At 45.0% G+C, this 19,979-nt stretch overlaps 1 long non-coding RNA gene across 1 annotated transcript in view; it reads right to left on the bottom strand.

Annotated features, from left to right (window-relative positions):
• Window positions 1–19,775, bottom strand: part of LOC114486885 (uncharacterized) — a 26,571-nt gene extending 6,796 nt beyond the window's left edge. The window contains exons 1-2 of the long non-coding RNA XR_003681277.1: window positions 19,704–19,775; window positions 9,905–10,049 (exon numbers count right to left, since the gene is read on the bottom strand). This is a non-coding gene — a long non-coding RNA (uncharacterized lncRNA). The remainder of the gene's footprint in view (window positions 1–9,904; window positions 10,050–19,703) is intronic.
• Between the last annotated feature and the right edge of the window lie 204 nt (window positions 19,776–19,979).

The following is a 19,979-nucleotide window of genomic DNA, read 5'->3' as shown; positions in this document are numbered from 1 at the left end:
GGGATCCTCCCGGACCGGGGCACGAACCCGCGTCCCCTGCATCGGCAGGCGGACTCTCAACCACTGTGCCACCAGGGAAGCCCTCTACTACCTTTTTATGTCTTCCTCTTTGCTATCACTGTAAATCTTCCTCTCCATTCCCATCACACTGGCATAGTTCAGGCTCTCTTGCTTTCTCCCCCTGGATAGCACTCAGCCACTTGTGCTCTTTCTGCTGATCACGCCAACCGCGCCAAGTCTTTATCCTGTTCGGTAGTTCCCCTTCGCCTAAAAAGTCTACCCACGTTCATGCATGAGCACAACTTGCTTACGTTTTGAACTTCATTCCCAGCGCACAGAACATCTTAGGTCCCAAATGCACCATGCTATTTCACACCTCTGATCCTTTGCAATTGGTAGTCCTTCTGCATGGCATGCCCTTCCCTAAGTTTATCTGATGAACTCCTACTCATCTTTAAACACACAGCTCAAGCGTCATCTCCTCTGAGAAGCCCTTCATTACCTTTCCATGTCCTATTCTTTGTATCCCACAAGATTCCGTTTATTAGTAAACCTGTCACACTAAATGACTTGTACTTGTTAACATGTTTATTTCCCCTAGTAGACTCTAAGCTCCTGGAAAGAATGTACATTATCCTCTACATTTTTGCATCTCCATACCCAGGAGAACCCTGGCATATACAGTAGGGGCTCAATAAATACTGTGGCAGTAGACAGAGCTGATTCCAGTCGTCATTATCATGGTCATCATCCCATGGTTAGTGGACGTCCACAGGAGTATAACTTGTTGGTAGGTGTTACATTTGGTGTTTAGAGTGGTCGAAGGAGAGACAGCCAGACTCTTTGCTGTTTCTGATGAAAAGGAACATGGGTCTCTCTAAAACAGGAAGGAAAGAAGAAAAGCTAGAGGAGCCTGAAATGTGTTCATTTTGTCACTTTTGGATGCCAGAGATTGGGATTTTAGTGCAGGCCAAGCCACTTATCTTAGAAGGTTCTGACAAATTTTCTGGGAAAAATAAAAGAAATGAATAAAATTAAAAGCTGTGGTCAGAAGGTTACAGAAAGGAATGGCACACATTTCTGCTGGGGAATAGGAAGTGGTCTTGTCTTCCGCAGCAGGGCTGTCTAATAAATCTGGAGAGTTTTACTGACTTCATAGGCGCAAAAATAACCACCCGGAGAAGACATCGGGTTTCACTTATTTTTTTGGAAAGTAATTTTTCACAGACGCGAGGTTAAAAGAAAGTGGTTGCACGGGCTTCGGCTGTGGTGGTGTGTCTTCTGGTATGCGTAATGCAACTGGATCTCAATTCTGGGACGATGCCCAGTTTCAGAGGTCTAAAGCCTCTGTTGAAAGCCATGAGGACAGAGTGTTGCCAGAGTTTTATGTATGCAACTGTAGACCGGTTGTCTTAGTGCAAGGAGAGACTTTGATCAAGAGCGTCTGGAGGGAGGGGTTTCATTAAACGCTATTTTCAACCCTTAATTCTACAGCTTTTATGTCTACTTGTTCCTAAGTCTAGCACAGACCCCAAACGGCCCTGACACAGAGAAGCCCCTCCCCAAACCCACGTCTGGCTCTCCAGCAGCAGCAGTGATGGGCATGGAAGGAGTTCTTGGGTAGAAAAGATATACGGTTTGGAAGGTTTTGCTCCTTACTCCCTGGATTTTGGTCTCATGTTGGACCATTCAAAGAGGAAAATGCTGGAAGCTCTCCCCCTCCAGCCTTATGTCTGTGATTCATTAGGAAAACTTGAAAACTTCCCCTACATAGAGACAAGCTTTCCTGAGAAAAGGCTTGATAAGAGTGTATGTTTGTTGGATGAATTCTTCCTTTTAAAAACATCTGGCCAAGAAGAGAAAATTCAGCCAGTCTTAGAAGGTTTAAGTGTCCCTTTCTGAACTCCTTTCAATTGTCCTCATAATAATGGATGAGATGGCAACTAGGTAATCTTTTTAACATTTTGCAACTTCCATGTTCAATTCTCATGGTGAACCTGCAGGGACCTTCTCCCACAGGGCAAGGTAAACTTTTTTTTCGTACGTTGATATTTCTTCTATAAACCAATGGGAATGCAGCCAGAAGAGCTGTGATCTTGGCCACATCATTGGCGAGTGGAGCCACCTGGTGTGTGGGAGGCCGATTATCCTCAGAGCCCCCAGCAGTCTCCATGAAAGTGGACTGGGGTCTCAGAGTACGATCATTGGATTGGGAAGCAGGAAATAAAATCTAACACCACTCCATCTGAAAGAACCACCTTATTTGCAAGATGACAAAAATAAATGGGTGGTTTTCAAGTGTATGTTTTAGCGGCAGAATCCGTTTTCAAAGGAAAATCGTAAATAATACATTAGTAAACATTCATTGAGTCCTTGGCATGTGCAGGGTATTTGGCTAAGCCCTTGACATGTACAGTATTATTGAATTTAATCTTCACTACTCTTAACAGGCACTGTTATCATGTCTATTTTATAGACGAGGAAAGTAAGGGATCAACTTGCTCCAGATAAGGCACTGTATAACCCACCATATGAAGCAGATCCCAGTGGGGCTCTTGTGGAATTAGGGTTAGAATACCATGTGCCTTTAACCCCTGCTGCCTTACTCCTCTGTCAGCTTCTTCTGTCTCCCTAAAGCAACCCCAAATCTTCGTGGAGCAGAGGTTCGAAATCTTTTGACTGGATAACTCCTAAAGTTTCTTCTCGGTCTAATGCCCATTCATCCTGATTCTGGAGACGTAAACCATGGTAATCCTCCGAATGAGCTCCTTCAGACTGGATGTTGGCAAACGTTGCTCTTCTTAAATGGCCTGACTCAAAGTCACTTTTCACATACCTTTAAAGAATAGATTTTTCAAATTACTTTGCTCCACTAAACATAGGGGTGAATTCCAGGAATTGTGCAGATGTAAATATTCTGATGCTACGAGATCAAATGTGCTGTTTACGTTAAAACTGAGGTGCCCAAGTCGGGACTGCTTTATATTTCTTTCATAATTAAGTTATTTAGTATTCTATAACTCACACATTTGCTTATGCATTCACTGGCCAATTGTCTCTAATCCAGCTAGGCGCAAGCATTAGGTGTTAGAATTTTCACCTCTCACATTAGCTAGATGTCTGTCTGGGTATTGGCTCACTCAGAGCAGAGGGTTCATCAAGGAAAGGGGGAGACTTTTGATGTCTTTGTTAGCTGTTCACAAAGGGAAAAAGCTGCACAGGCTGAACCTCTTAACTCCTAACTCACATCAGACATCCCCAAATTGCATGATTTTAGTGTTGCTAAGGTGGGGTGGGGAAACAGCCTCCTTCTTACAGTGTGGTTGGGGTATAAATCGGTATAAAATTATTGGAGGGCAATTTGGCAATAGCTATTAAAAATGAAGTGCTCATACCCTTTGACCCGATAATAATCCACCTTCTGGGAATTAATCATAGAGAAATACTCCTACAACTGCTCAAAGATGTAAGTGTAAAATGATGTTTGCAAGAATCTGTGTTATGGGGAAAACTGGAAAGGCCCCAAATGTGCACTAACAGGCAATTGGTTAAGGAAAGTTTGGTTCGGCCATGGAATACAATACCACGGAGCCGTTAAAAAGAAGATTAAAAGGAAGATCATTTTTTACAGACTGGCATGGAAATATGTGTAAGACATATTGCTAGGTGGAAAATAGCACACTTCAAAGTTGAGAATATAATCCCATTTTTGTAAAATAATAAATAAATTTTAATATATGCCTTGAAAAAAATGTTAACTGGTTTTCTCAGCTGTGTGGGATTATGAAAGATTTTCACTTTCTGTGCTATATATTATAATGTTTCAAGTTATTTATGGATATATACTATATACATGCTGTTACTTTTGTAATCAGAAAAAAAATACATGATGCTGTGGCTTGGTCCTTCTAGAGCCCTGTTAAGAAAGTGTAGAAGCCTACTCCAAATCCGTCAACTTGAGTAGAAAACAAAACTTACCTAATGTGGAGCAGTGATGCAACTTAACCGAAAGGAGGACCACGCATGGAAATTATTCTGGCCTTTAGAGTCCGTAAGCCGTTGTAATAGTTAGCTCACAACGGAGTGTTCTTTCCACTAGGAGCTAAGGAGAATAAACTTAAACGGCAGCCAGTTTTTGAACCACTGCTCTAGTTGAGAGAACAGCTGAGGACCAGAGACACAAACCAAGGGGTCTCATCCTCAACAGTGACTTGCCAGGGGAGCAGGGTATCCATAAAAGATGAATAGGAGTTTGTGTTTAATTTTCACACTCTTTTCAAGGTAAGATTTGGTGCAATTTACAGGGGCAGATCCCCATTTGGTGGGGCGGGAGGGGGGCAGGATTCTATAGCTTATGCAATTAAGGGGACTCAACCAAGAGAATGCAAAATTACAAATACAAAATGAGGTATAGGGCTTTGGAAGGGGTCCCTGAGAAAGAGGGCCCTTAAGCCGTCCTTTGCTAGTTTCTCAGCAATCTGGTCTGCACTGACTTAGAGTTCTTAAGCCAAGATAACATGGAGGGTAACACACACGCTTCCTTTTAAGAATTATCCTGCCAGAGAAGCATTTCCATCTCATACCTGGTGAAAGCTAGAGGCAGCACCCTGAGCCCTGGGAGACTGTACGATCTATGTTTTGGGGGGATACTTGAGTTTCTGTGGCTGTATAAGCTCTGGAGAAGCTCTATTTGTTGACTATGGCAGATGCCCAGTTCTTGATGCTCATAAAACTATGGCAGTCAGAGATGGAAAGATGTATTAGGTCATCAATCTAGCTGCGGGTCCAAGGCAGGATGGTTCCCTATTGTAGCTGTTCCAAGCCTTCGTCCCGGCAGTTTGGAAATATCTCGGGGGCCAAACTCTTCGAAGGCTGTTCCTCTCCTCTGGTTCCTGGGCAGATGTTGAGGTGTTTAGATGGGGAAAAAAGAGCATTTTAGAGCCACACAACTACTTAATTATATCCACTCACCTAGATTCCTATCAATGTTTTCCACATGAAGAAAACAATTTAGTGTAAAGAAACTCTTGTACCTCTGGCATAAAGCTGCCATCAGGGAACAAATCACTGATTTTTTCCGGTTCCTTGTATTTCAGCTTTGGTGGTGAGTGAGTTTCATTTTTTTGCTTTACGAAAAAAGCAAACTTGCTTGAGTTCTCCATAGCCAGCGTTATCAAGAATGAGTAATATTTAAATGCTGCTTTTGTTCATGGGAACAAAGTAGCTTTCTAAACACTTATTTTGAGTCTGTTTACCTCTGTCTTTGGTGAACTTTATGTGTTCCCAATTTTTATTTTAGTCTTCTAGGGGGCTATAAAAATGGGGATTCTGAAAGCTAAGTTTTGATTTTCCCATGTTTTCTTGCAAGTCCAAATTGATAATGGGTCTAATCTCTCCCAGAATTTTGGGGAAAAAAAATTTATATTATTGAAGTATAGTTGATTCACAATGTTGTGTTAATTTCTGCTGTACAGCAAAGTGATTCAGTTATACATATATATACATTCTTTTCTCATATTCTTTTCCAATATAGTTCCCCGTGCTATATAGTAAGATCTTGTTATTTAGCTATATATAATAGTTTGCATCTGCTAGTCCCAAACTCCCAGTCCATCCCTCTCCATTGGTGGCTACTTTTTTTTTTTTTTTTTTTGGCTGCGTTGGGTCTTCATTGCTGCACGCGGGCTTTCTCTAGTTGCGGTGAGCGGGGGCTACTCTTCGTTGTGGTGCGCGGGCTTCTCATTGCAGTGGCTTCCCTTGTTGCAGAGCACAGGCTCTAGATGTGTGGGCTTCAGTAGTTGCAGCACACGGGCTCAGTAGTTGTGGTGCATGGGCTTAGTTGCTCCACGGCATATGGGATCTTCCCAGACCAGGGCTCGAACCTGTGTCCCCTGCACTGGCAGGTGGATTCTTAACCACTGTGCCACCAGGGAAGTCCAGGTGGCTACTTTTTTGTACAGGAGGAGTACTGTTCTAGACTAAGAGAGTAGGCTTGAACATTGACCGATGAATGTATGATATATGTCCTCAGTTAAATCTTTTATTCCCTATGCTTCACAGACATGTGCGTGTGTGCCTGCGTGTGTGTGTGTAGTCTGCTTGCTTGTTCCTTATGTGTTTGATGGTTTACGTGGGTTTTTTGACTTGAAAATACTCCAGTTCTCTTTTTTGGTAAGTAATGCTACTAGCAAGTATAAAATACTCAGAATAATGTAATATTTGGATATTTGCATTTGAAAGTTCATTTCCTTTTTAAATCAAGACAAGTGGGCATTCGTTTATTGATGCTAGTGGCATCAGTATGAGAACTTTTAGCAACACACAACGCTCAGCAACCTTTTTTTCTTAGAATTCCTAAAGATGGGTTCCCAGTTAATCAGCTATCAAGAAACTATCTGTTAATGCTATCTGAGTTAAACTTAGCTGAGTTTAATTAAATTTTAAAAGTTGACTGGGAATTCATCCAAAATGTGCTCATCAAAAAACAAAGGTGTTTGAAAATAGAGGTAAGAGATAGGATTGTGAGGGACAGAATTAATTTTAAACCTCTTGAACTGGAAAAATGGTTAGAGGTAGAAATGCTAAAGATAAAAAGATTTTCTTTTTACTTTAAAAATAGTTCAGTACCGTATGTCTGTCCTTTGGATTTTCTGAGGCATGCTCCTTTCGAAATGTGCTTGTCCACACTAACAAATTACTAAGGATAATGGAAAATAAAAATTGCTGAAAGGTACAAAATTACCAAAGGTACAGTATTATTGAAAATCATTCTAAGAATATTTTCCCAACCCAAAAATTCTGAGAGATTTTTTTATGATCTGTGAATGTACTTAAATGTAATCTCATAAACAAGTTAAAATATTTCAGCTGTGCATTAAACAAATTCTCTTTAGGAGAAATAATGAAATTACATGAATTTAGTACTATCTGGAAAAATATGGACTATGTAATGAAAAGTTAATCCTGCTGGTAACCTCATTAATGTGGGCTACACTAAACTCCTACGGGCAAATAAATTGTAAGCTCTTAAATAGATGGATATCTGTCCTGAAGGGAATGTTTTAGACATGGTTGGCTCATTAATTGTGGAACAAGTGAACACGATTGAATTCAGGTAGATCTCAGATTGTTCACTGTTTGATATATATATATATATATATATATTTTTTTTTAAATTTTCTTTGTTAGTTATGCTTGATTTAAATAGTAACTAATGAAATGAAAGCAGTTGTTTGTATTTACAACCCTGTCTGTGCTCTGAAAATTAACATGGCTTTATTGGAATAAGAACTTGGTTTAGAAAGAAAAGAAATTAATTTGTTCAAAGAATTTTAAAAATTCAGTGGTAGAACAGATCTAGCTTCTCAAATAACATTGTCTGGACTCTCTCTTTCTCTTTTTCTGTCTCTACATCCCAACCTTACCACTTTGTATGCTGTTTTCCTTCTTTGGCAAATAAATATCGTGGCAAAGATGGAACCACATAGCCACCCCTGGTAGAAGCAGAGTGTTTCGTTTACAACAGAAGCTGACCTCCCATTGTCCTAGCATGGGTCACATGCCCATCCCTGAACCATGTATAATGCTGCAGCGTGTACATTAGTTTCCTGTGGCTGCCGTAACAAATTACCACAAACTAGGTGGCTTTAAAGAAGAGGAATTTACTTCCTCTTTTCTGGAGGTCAGTAATCCAAAATCAAGATGTCAGCAGGGCTAGTCTCCCTCCAGAGATTCTAGGGGAGATTCTGTTTCTTATCTCTTCCAGCTTCTGGTAGTTCCAGACAATCCTCGGCTTGTGGCCGCTTCACTCAGATCTCTGCCTCTGTGGTCATATTGCCTCCGTCTCTTATCTGTGTGTCTCCTTTGTGTATTTGTGTTTAATCTCCCTTTGCCTTGATATTATATGGACACACGTGATTGTATGCATGGCCCCCTGGGATAATCCAGGATGATCTCATCTCAAGATCCTTAATTTAATTTCACCTGCAAAGATCCTTTTTTGAAATAAGATCATATTCACAAGTTCCAGGGATTAGAGTACAGACATATCTTTTGCGGGGGACACCATTCAACCCACTACAGCTAGTAAATGTTTAACAATCTCCTGGACAAAAAAGGGGGAGCCCTCATATATAATATTTGCCTAACCTCCGTGATTTAAATACTGCCACCATGTCCAGTTTCAAGTTATCAACAGGAAGTCACTGAACTTGGAGTTGGGAAAAGATGTACAGTAGCGGACCATTATATAGTACTTCCACCATCCAGATCCAATAGATGTCAGTAGCCTCAAGAGCACAGATAAGAGTATAACGTATTCAAATAATTAGAAAGTGATGAGTTTTGAGTGCCTATTAACTTTGTTTTAAATATAATTTATTTAATTATAAATATATATACTTTAAATTTTAATGGTGATGACGTTTAACAATTGGCTCACAAAATTCCTGAAAATTTACTGGTTGGCTCAGGTGAGCTGCTATGAGCCAGCTCCAATACCACTGGGTAGAATTTGCTAATTGATCAGGTCAGAGTCATACAGCCTAAGGCATAGGGTCAGCAACATGCAAACCACACGGACTGAAAATGAGGTGGGTGGGTCCTTAAGAGAAAATCAGGGTGCTGTTAGTTAAGAAAGGGAAAGGAATATGGCAAAGACAAAAACAACAAAGCCACTTCCGTATCATCATTCAAACAGGTATTAATGATTTCAGGCTAAGGAAAAAAATGTTCAGCAAAGTTCAAAACATTTACTGGTACAACTATTGTGGCTACACATGGTTCTGCAAGCCAGTCTCTCTACCTAGGAGAAAAATCACTGTTTCCACATTCTCATTTTACTTAGTTCATACAATCTGTTTTTAAGCCTAGAGACATTTATCCCAAGGTGAGCAACTTCAGAAAAATACATAAACCAATGGTCGTTTTTAGAGTATCATTAAAAAAAGATTAACAGCTTTATTAAGACATAATTTGCACACCATGCAATTTACCCATTTAAAGTGCAAAATCCAATGGTTTCGGTACATTCACAGAGTTGGTCAACCTTCACCACAATTAGTTTTAGAACATTTTAGAACATTAGAACATTTTCATCACCCACCAAAAGAAACTCTGACCCACTCAGCTGTCATCTTCCAATGTCTCCACCCTGACCTATAGCCTTTGGTGACCCATAGTCTACTTTTTGTCTTTATAGATATACCTCGCCTAGGAACTTCATATAAATGGAATCATACAATAGGTGTTCCCTTGTGGCTGGCTTCTTTCACTTAGCATAATGTTTTAAGGTTCATCCATGTTGTAGCATGTGTCAATATTTCATTCCTTTTTATTGTCAAATAGTAATCCATTGTAGGGATATACCACATGTTGTTTATCCACTCATTAGTTGGTGGCCAGGCGGCCATTTGAACTGTTTCTCCTTTTCAGCTATTATGAATAATGTTGCTATGACATTTGTGGACAAGTTTTTATATGGACATAATTTTCATTTCTCTTAACCCAGTGGTCTTTTAAGTTAAAAGTTTTAGCAAGGTTTCTTATTTTCTACATGCTTGTTCTCCTTCCCTACCGTTTAGGAAAGAAAGTAGAAATGCCACATACAGAGTTCCAATTCTCTTAAATTTGGGGTCACTACCCCAACCCCTTAAGAATCCTGGGACTGGCTCAGCCCAAAGAAGGAGTCTTCTCACCACCTCCAGGGCAGGGGAGGGCACTGTTTGTCAGGAGAACATAGGAGCTGACTTGGGGCCCACAGATCACTGAGCAGGTGTGATTGAATTTCTTGTCACACCAAGGTCTGGCCTTGCCCACAACAGGCTCATAATAACTAGTACCTCACAGTGCTGTTCAGGCACTCTCCATATGCAAAGTATAAAGAGTAATAAAAATTAAACCTTACTCTCTGGCCTGGAAATCAGAGTCATGGGGTTTGGGAAACTTGCAGAAAAGAGAGGGGAATTTTTAGCTTCTCTGATAGAGACGAGCAGAGAGCTTCATTTTCTCCCTTGCGCGATGGGAAGTGTTCTTCCAAGTGTCGTGCAGACCTGGGATGAAAAAAAAAAAAAAAAAAGCTCTATATTAATTTATACAGAAACTTTCTTCCAAGAAATTCAGAGGGTCTCAAACAGTCTTTCACTCATTCCCCTGAGGGAGTTTGCAAAAATGTGCATAAGAAATTACTTTTTTAAAAATGTACACTCTCCAGTTAGCCAGTACCAGGCAGAAATAGAACGAGAAAAGCAGACCTCCTGACCAAACATTCCGCTATAATATTTTCAGTGAGCTTCTATAAATCAATGCATAGCCTTAAAAACAGGATCTCTCCATAATATCCCCGGGACTCTGCTCACTGATGACTGATGTTCCTTTCACCAGGGGCAAAATTTTCCCTTCCAGATGAGAGTCAACCGACATGGCATGCACTATGACCCCCAAGAATCTCATTCACTTACAGTGGAGTTCTCAGGCCCGCCTTGAAACAGGCAGTCCAGATTTCCCTCTCGCAACTCAGCACTCCTAACCCAGCCCAACTGAAAACCTCTCAAGAATCTCGGGACTGGCTCAGCCCAAAGGAGAAAGAATCTTGCTCCCCAACTGCGGGCAGAAAACTGGGGTCTAGCCAGTCCCTCTCACTTTGTCACTTGCTGTGTCTCCATGTTGCTTATACAGTGGGCTGTACTGCCCCTCAGAGACCTGCTGGTCATACAGGGGAACATACTCAGTTCCAGTTTCCCAAAGTCCAACTTGGTGCCCAGGTGGATGGCTCTGGGAGAGCTTCCAGCATCAGGCATATGCAGGGCCCAACCCAGCTCTCTATCCCAAACCAAACACTTAATTCCTCATGTTGGGCCTTTTCTCAACATATTCTTTTTTTAAAAAAAAATTTTTATTGGCATATAGTTGACTTACAATGTTGTGTTAGTTTCAGGTGTACAGCAGAGTGAATCAGTTATACATATACATATATCCACTCTTTTTCTTTTTTTTTTTTTTAGATTCTTTTCCCATACAGGCCACTACATAGTATCAAGTAGAGTTCCCTGTGCTATACAGGTTTTTATTAGTTATCTATTTTTTATATAGTAGTGTGTATATGTCAATCCCAGTCTCCCAATTTATCCCTCCTTTTTTCAGCATATTCTTATTGTGAGGTTCTTATTGACCATCCCTGAAAAATAAAGTTTCTTTTTTTTTTTTTTTTTTTCTTTTGGCTAGGGTTACACTAGCTCATGTAGAATCTCACACCTGGGGAATATCTGTGCCTTTCTTCCAACTCCCAGAAAGCCTCTGGGCTCTACAAATTTCTTCCCAGTGATTCTGGGCGAATGGGAAATCATAATCCATTTAGCAAAAGAAAGTTCATACACGTGTCCCCCGCTGCATCCAGCCTCAGACATATTTTGTTTCATACTCTTAGCCTTATTTAAACTTTATTTAACCTTAAACTTTATTCAAACTTCATGTTAGGACTGGCTCCATAGTTTGCGGGGTCCAGTGAAACGTGAAAATACAGGCCCCTTGTTCAAAGTTTAAGAATTTCACATTAAACCAAGCAACGAGGCCCTTCCTAGTACCAGGTCCTGTGTAACTGCACAGTTTGCATGTCTGTGAAGCCACCAGCCCTGCTGCCAAGAGTTAAAAAGCAAAAGACTCCTAACCTCTCTTGAAAACTAGAAAAATTTGGTAACTCTATGTTTGCATCCCTAAACGGAGCACAGAATTGGCTGGTGCCGAGTTGCCGCTTGTATTAGTTCACTAGGGCTACCATAATGAAGTACCATAGACTGAGTGACTTAAATGACAGAAATTTATCTTCTCACAGTTCTGGAGGCTAGACGGCTCAGATCAAGGTGTCAGCAGGGTTGCTTTTTCTAAGGCCTCGGTCTCGAGCTTGCCTTCTCACTGATGGCCACCTTCTCCCTGTGTCTTCACAGGCTCTTCCTCTGTACCTGCCTGTGTCCTAATCTCCTCTTCTTATAAGGACAGCAGTCACATTGGATGGGAGCCCACCCCACTGACCTCCTGTTACCTGAATAACGTTTTTAAAGGTCCTCTCTCCAGATAGAGTCACACTCTGAGGTACTAGGGGTTGGGGCTTCATCGTATGAATTTTGGAGGGGACACAATACAATGTTCGCTTCAGAGCGGGCACAGTGCTCCAAGTCACAGCACTAGCCCGGTCCTCAGCAGCTGCCATCCGCCACGTTGCATGGGCTGCTCTTCTTCCTCCTGCTCCCCCTCTCTCAGAGAGATGGGCCTGGCTCCTCCGGGGTAGCATACGGCATAGTGACACTGCCTACCATGGGACAATGGCTGCACACTCCCTCTACCTCTGCAAAACTAAGATTGCTACTCAAGTGATCCTTTGCAGCACTATAATCAGTTTCTTAAAAAACGAAAACAAAAATGTACCCATTCTATAGCGATAAGACTTCAAGCGCAGAGCAGAAAGGAGAAATTGCCGTGGGGTATAACTGGCTACTCAGACTCGATCTGCAGGTTTTAAGAGAGGGGACTCTCAGCGATCCTACTTAAAATCACCTGACCATCTAAGGGATGGCCCAAAATTTCAATGGAAACCCAACTATACAGCTCCTTGGAGGCAGCATACTCCCAAATTGGTCTTTGTACCTATTTGCAGAAATGTTAGCCAGATTATAGCTGAAAATTCTGCTAATTCTGGGGAAGTTTTTGGTCTTGTGCCTGGAACTATTGAAACATACATTCACACCTACCACATGTAACACTTAGCAGCATAATTTCCAGCACAACACTTTCCTACTTTATTTTTAAAAGAAATAGAGCAGAGACTAAAGATCTGCGCTCACCCTGCTGCTTTTTGCAAGAGGCTCCACAAAAGGTGGAGGGGATGGCTTCTGTGTGAAAAGAGGATTATTTTGCATTTTTAAAAGGAAAGGAGCCACAAAAATCTTTGCTCAGAACCAGGGAACGTAAGATGCCGAAACATGTAACATTTGCACCTGTGTGTCAATAGAAAAAAATCGTGTCAAATGTGCAAGGCTCTGGGAAAAGAGTAATGATTATCGCATAAATCCCAGTATTAGAGCTTGGAAAAAACCTTCAAAACATCTTACTGTATCCCCGTTTGTGCTAAGACTAGGAAAAGGAGGTTCTTAAATTTTTAAAGACTTGCTCCAGACCAGCACTCCACCTAAAACGCAGGTCTTTTCTCCCAGCCAGGGCAGTTCCCGCCCCACCAGGCTACTTCCAAACAGGCATTGTCCTGTCGGCCTAAACTGCATACCAAAATCACAAAACCCGCTCTCTTTATACCAGCGTCTCTATTTAGACTGCAGAGTTGAGAAAGCAAAGGCTATTTCAACTTCAACTCCCTTAGCAAACAGAAGAAAAGGCATCTGACCCGCCGACTTTTCCAGCTGGTCCCTGGGTCTGGCCGCCCGGTCTCCGCCGTAGCGTGCGGGCGCCAGCTGCCGGTGTGCCACCAGGGGGCGCAGCATCCTTTGTCCTGACACCAGCGTTGAAGGCAAGCTCTGCAGCCCGGCTAGGCCTCCACGAAAATCTGTCGTGCCCTCCTTTCACGGTTTCTCTCTGAAACCCGCCCACTCCCCAGCTCCCTTCATTCACTTTAAAACCGTTTTCTTCTTCTTGCCTGACGCTCAGTCTCCCTCCGTCCCATCTCGTATCTGTGCGTGTCACCGGGCTCTGGGCATGTTTGTAGACGGGCTTTTCAGAGGCACCAGACCCCCTCCCCAGCAGCTCTTCCTCTGCAAAGCTTAGGAGACCGTGGCCGCAGTTTATCATTTGCTCTCACTTGGAGGCCCCTCAACTGAGGATATTTCTAAAGATTCTTCCAGAATGAAGGAGCCTCAATGACAGGACTAGCTCCCTGGAAAAACGATCACATCCGTCCTCTAATACCCATCCCTTCCACTCAAAAAATAATAACAAACAAATGAAATGACTGGTTCTGGGAAGCTCATGCCCCCCCGGTGTTCACCCTCACCACCGCTCCTGCCCCTAAACAGTCTCAGATCAGCCTTTGGAGGTAGACACCTACCCAAAGGGACGGGCCGTAAGCATGCTTTCAGCCACACCTCTTACGCCCCACTGTGCAACCCAGGCGAGGTAACTACTTCCTTCTGCTCTCACCAGCTTGGCTGTATCTGTTCTCCAGCAAAAAGAAATCCACTCAGATTCCAAAGACTCAGTGCTGCTGTCTTTCAGGGATAAATGAACAGCCCCTTCTTCTCTAAGACATACTTCTAGCGCTGCCCCACAGACACAACTCACAAAATGCTAACCCTCAAATCCCCAAAACACACGCTTTTTGCAAAGAACCCTAAAAATCCACTGTTCTGAACGAATAGGGCACGGGGTCCTATACAGGCCTTTGAAAGGCAGCTTCTCTATTTACATGGAGAGATTTCAAGTTTACGGGGTCCTTTCCCTGCCTCTCATTCTAGCTTCAGAACAACCTGCAGAGACAGGCAGGGAAATCTCAAGCCTAAGAGGTTTGCACCAGTCCTAGAGCTAGCAGAGGGTGTGGGCAGCACTTGGGTGACAGTACTCAGGTGACGGGCCTGAGAAGAGCTGCTTGTCCAGTTGACATCACAGATGAGCATCAGGTTATCTGCCCTGAGAGAGCCTATGGTCTGGGCTCCTGAAAAACTGTAGCATTAGTGGGAGCCTGGATGGGGCAGGAGGAGAGCCAAGGAAGGGGTGATATTAACTCTAACCTGACCCTCCTTTTTAATCTCTGGCTTCCTTCACTTCCATTTTTTCCCCCAGTCACCTTAGCTAATGCAGAAGAATGGAAGTGCTGAGCCTGGAGACAGGTAGCCCCAGCCAGTCCACCTGATGTGAGCTGACCTCTCCTAATTCATAATGTAATGATAAGGTCTATCAGATATGGAGAAAGTCACTAAAGGGCAAAAAAGGTCAGTGGTATTCTGGACAGGGGGGAAGGGCAGAGTAGGAGACTTTTACTTTCATTTTATGCCCCTTTGTATTATTGGAAGTATTTTGATTTATGCATATCATTACTTTCATAATTTTATTTTTAAATTTTTATTGGGACTAATGATGCTCTTTAGAATTGCTGTCATGATGACTTATGTAAAGTGTCTGGCATGGCATGTAGTCTGGTACGGAGCTGATGCTTCCCAGACAGTAGTTTATTATTAGTGATCACACCACCCTCAAAACTGAGCAAATGGACTTCAAATCGAGAAACTCGGAGTCTGATGCAGATTCTGCTCTCAGCTCACTGTATGCCCTTGAGTAAGTCAGATCCTTCTCTGAGCCTTGGTTTCCACATCTGTAAAATTACAAGATTCAGGCCAGTTGATTTGGAAAACTGTGGGAAGGACAGAGCAGAGCTCACCCCCAAAAGTGACTGAGGCACCTTCTAAAATTCAGCCACAGGCTTCACAAGGAGGTCTCTCAAGCTTGAGTTCATCAGGCCGAAACCCTTCCTAAAAGTTGTCAACTAGGGTAGGCTGAAAGGGCCAGAGACAGCAGAACAAGTTCTAAAATAATACAGGAATTAAATTAGGAAACAAAAATGCGTGAACACTGTGAGGTCATCAGCTTGGGGGGGGGGCAGGTGGGAAAAGACAGTTTAGGCTGTTCCTTGGGTGTAGTTGGCCTCATGATTATTTCCTGACAAAAGAGATGCCCTTGGTTGGCAGAGGGGATGAAATTCAAGGCCAGAGCCCCCTGGCCCGGCCAGAGCCAGCCCCAGTCCAATCTCCTAGGCTGAGAGTTCTCTGTGGGGCACAGGGCTGGCCCTGGGGAGACTAGACCCTCTCCTTAGCACAAGCAGAAGCAGAGCCGCCTGGTAGAACTGGATGGAAAAACCTCTTAAGTTTCTCCCAGCATTAACTGAACCAGCACAACAGAAGCAGAGAGACTGGGTCATGGAGGGTGCAGATGCTCAGACACTAAAACTTCAGCAGCTGGGTTGGGGAGACCTGTTCTGGGGCAGCCAGCTCCTGAGAATCCAACAGAGGCGTGTTCCTGGAACACACACTGATTCACTTCCCACCCTGCTCAGAATCAGAGATTTTTCCTTATAGTCTCCTTTGCCAGTGCTGGGCCTTTGGGGATGGGAGGCAGGTGGTCTGGTGGGTAGGAAGGTTGAGACTCCTTTTGCCCTGTGGTCTTCTTCCTATTTAAAGCAGCACCGCCTGTCGTAGCAGCCTCTTGCCAATATTTGCAGGCAGGAAGATTTCCTGACATTGCAAGGGGGGGTGTTCAGAGCAGATGGGAGGCCCTTTCTTAAGGCCATCAGGCAGAGCAGAAATTGGTTTCACCCGCTCCCCAGGAGGAATCTTCAGACCCCACTCTGGAGGTCAGAAGAAAAAGTGTAATTTTTTTTTTTTGTATCTCTGAATTATCTGGCCTCGCCTGTTACAATGACATCTCCCCCCAAAGCCCGTGTTGTCTCTGCCTGAGGGGAAAGTAGTGTTTTCAATTCTTGTGGGATCTGAAATAAAGGTTCCAAAGTATGCCAACACCTGGAAGACCCCTCCCTTTTTTTATAAGGCCTAGCGATCTAAGGGAGGGGGGAGAGGGAGGAGGAAGGAGGTGCCTGGTAGAGAGGCTTCGGCAGGTAGCAGCAACTCTGCCTGATTTCCAGAAAGCAAAACCAAATAAATAAAAACTGCTCCAATCATCATACTTTGATAAACCTATATTCTTCGAACTTCAGTGTTTTTAGAGAAATGCCTTCTGTTGTACATTAGAAGTCACTTTCAAAGGCAGTTCTGAATGTCTGCCCACTTGTTAAAATGCTTTCTGCGCTTGCTTTTCCGCGCGGTTCTTTTCTGTGCCCGTTGGTATCTCTAATAAGCAGCATTGTTTACTACCCTTGGGTCCGTGCCCCTGGGACTGAACTGAAATAGAACAGGAGCGCCGAGGTTGAGTGCTGGAAAATACTCCGGGTTTCCCAGGCCCCCGAGGGGTCCCCGGGGCAGCCGAGCGGGCCGCGCAGGGAGAGCCCACCGGTGCGTGTGCGCCCTGCGAAGCGCAAGTTTGCAAGAGTTGTTCCAGACGCCCTTAGTTCTGGGCAAGGATGCCGAAATGAGTGGCCACAGGAAGAAGGCACACGGGGAAGGGAAATACCACTAAGGTCTGGGACTAGAGGTGTGACTTAAGGGCCGAACAGCCCAATATTGCCAGGATCGTAAAAAGAGACTGTGGCGCGGGAAACGTTCTGAGCTGTCTTTCAGGCTCGAAGTCTCAACTCTCATCCCTGTGCAATAAATTCTCATGAATAAATTCTCGTTCTTCCGTGTAGCCCCTCAGTCTTCGCTGTCAAAACGAGTATCCTAAACAAGAAGAGGATTACAACTCCTCCTTTCCTGCAGTTGCCGAATATTTGTCCCCATTTCGTTTTCAGCCGAGTGCTTTGTGACAATGGGGGATGTAAGCGCGTGCGCCGAGAAATAAAGCGTCTCTGTACCCCTAGCTATAGAGAAAGTCTTTCCGTCCCCTCCGACCCCAAACGCGCCCCTCCGTAGGGCCTCTCCCAAATTCCACCTCTCCCAAAACGGAGTGGAATTCGCTATCAAAAAGCAGAAACCCGCATCGGAGACACAACGCGGAGTGCCTTCAGCGTCTGGGGGAAATGTTTCCGGTTTAGCCCAGCCTGCGTCTCACACCCACCCCAATGTAATGTCAGGGCAGGATCTGCTGGAGAGTTTGCCGGAAAGAATGTCATTAAACGCGCGAGCCAGACCCGGGCTGTGCGCTTCCCAAGAGAGACTTCCAGCCCCAGGGCCCGGCCCGAACTGTCCTTCCCACAGGTTCCTGTGAGAGACAAGCCCCCTGTCCCCAGTCTCCGAAATTTCCTCCAACAGACTGCAAAGACTGCTCAAATTGTCCTTCTTAGCTCCGCTCCCTCATCCAGTTAGGTTGTTTAAAAATACAGAGATTCTGTTTGCTCGCAAGAACACAGTGATTTCCCTCAAGCAACTCTTGCAAGAGCTTTAAGCAGCCTCTGGGTTGCAGCGAGTCCAAGCGTCGGAGGAGTTTTCCGAATTCCAAGAAGTAGTAAGGTGAATTTTGGTACAGGGAAAAGTGCGGGGTGTTGGAGTGCAGGGTGGGAGTGGGCGCCGAGGAAGCCGCCTGGAGGCTTTTTGTCTTTTAAAGTTAGACTTGCACCGAGGTGCCAGCACAAACGGCACCGCTTCGTGGTTTCCGAATTTAGAGAATCGTGCTGAGTTTGGGCCCATCCCTGAAGTCAGGGGCCCCACTCAGCGTACTATTACCAGTTCCCCAAGAGCAAGCAGAAGCGCGGGCGCAGCTCACTGGGCACTGCCAGGGACTTTGTCCGCTGCTCCCGGCTCTTCTGTCCTCTCCCTTCTCGTGCCAAGCCCAGAACCATCCTCATCGCTGCCAGGATTTTGCACGGGGTAAAGGAGGAGGGCTGAATGCCTAGGCTGCGGAATCTCCCAACAGGTAGTTTCACCCGGGAGCTGGCAAGACTTATATATCAAAGGCTGGGCTGCTCAGGCTGCGTTAAGCGGGAGCCCAGACGCGCAGTCACATCGGGAGCCGGGGAAGGAAAGTCGCGTTCTGGGAGTCATCTTAAATAACCCTGTTTTCTCTCCAATCTCCAGCTTCTTTCGAAATAGCGCGAGCTGGGCCGTTGGGAATGGCACTCAATGAGCCTAAATAAGCCGCTTCAGCCTGTAAATTCACATCCGATTTGAATTCTTTTTTTCCCCCCAGTAGTTACTACAGAACCCAGCTCCGCTTTAGACCCATAGGTATTTATTTGGGAATTGGGAGATTCCCCTTCGAAACGCCCTAGGCTCCAGAGCAAAAGAGGAAAAGGCCGTGTTGCACTTGGATGATATTATTGAATTATGCCTTTCCCTGGTGCGCAGTGAGGAAAAGCAGAATGCCAGGCGGTGTGTGGAATGGGCGGCGGCGGCCTTGCGCTCCAGAGAGCGCACTACACTTCCTTCCCAGGGCGCAGGGAGAAGTTGGGTTGGGCCACTGCGTCCTGCCTCCAGCAAGGATGCGCAGGCCAGAACGTCGCAGAAGCCTGATCCTGGCTGCGTGGCCCCGTCCCCTTCAGGGGCACTCTCCCAAATGTCCCCGCCAGAGGCCGTGGGCGCACGTGGTGCACGGAGAGCCGGCGCGCGACTCGAAACTGAGCGCATCACCCTGAAAGATCCCTGGCGCGCGCAAGGCCCTCGCCGGGTGGCAGAAGGTGGGCGACCGAGCCTTTGAGCCGGCGGATCTAATCCCCGCTTTGGCAGACAAGCCTTTCCCGCTGCTGCTCTGAGCTGTCGTGGGGTAGTGTTTTCCGCACCAACACACACCGCGGAACCCCGGCTCTGCCTGCTCTGTCCCCTAGAGAAACGCCCTCAAACTCCCCAGGGTCACTGGCCCCTAGAAACCTCTGGGGCCGCGGGCGGACCTGATCCGGGAGACTTGGATCTTTAACCGCCTCAGGACCTGGCCTCCCAATGACACCCAGCCTGCTCGCCCACGCCTACCCTAGCTCAGCTTGCACGCCCTGCGCCTCCTCCGCTAACCGTGCTACCTAAACTTTCCAAAGTTTTCTAGCGCGTTGCCACCTCTAGTTCGTCTCGGCTGGCGCTGGCAAGAGGAGGAAAAGAACCCCCCCCAACACCCCCGCCCCCTCCACCTCTCTTTCTCTTCTCTCCCTCCCACCTTCGGCCTCCCCTGTGAGTCCAAACCTTGCGAGTGGGAGCGCGCGGTGGTGGAGCCCCCGAAGGCACCGACTCTGCAGGGGACGGAGTTCGTTCCGCATCCTCCACTCTCTGCGCCTCGGCCGTTCCGCCCCCTCCTCCCCCACCTCGTTTGCGGCGCAGGGACCTGTGGGCATCTGAAGCTTATGTTGGCCTTATAAATATTTTGAGCAATATATACTTTTCTGTTTCCTGGAAGATTTTTATGTAAGATTACCAATATTTCTTCCCTAAATATTTGGAAGAATTTACTTGGAAAGCCAT

This window comes from Physeter macrocephalus, chromosome 9 (assembly GCF_002837175.3).
Source record: "Physeter macrocephalus isolate SW-GA chromosome 9, ASM283717v5, whole genome shotgun sequence".
Taxonomy (NCBI): Eukaryota; Metazoa; Chordata; class Mammalia; order Artiodactyla; family Physeteridae; genus Physeter; species Physeter macrocephalus.
This window is presented reverse-complemented; position numbering and strand designations above follow the sequence as displayed.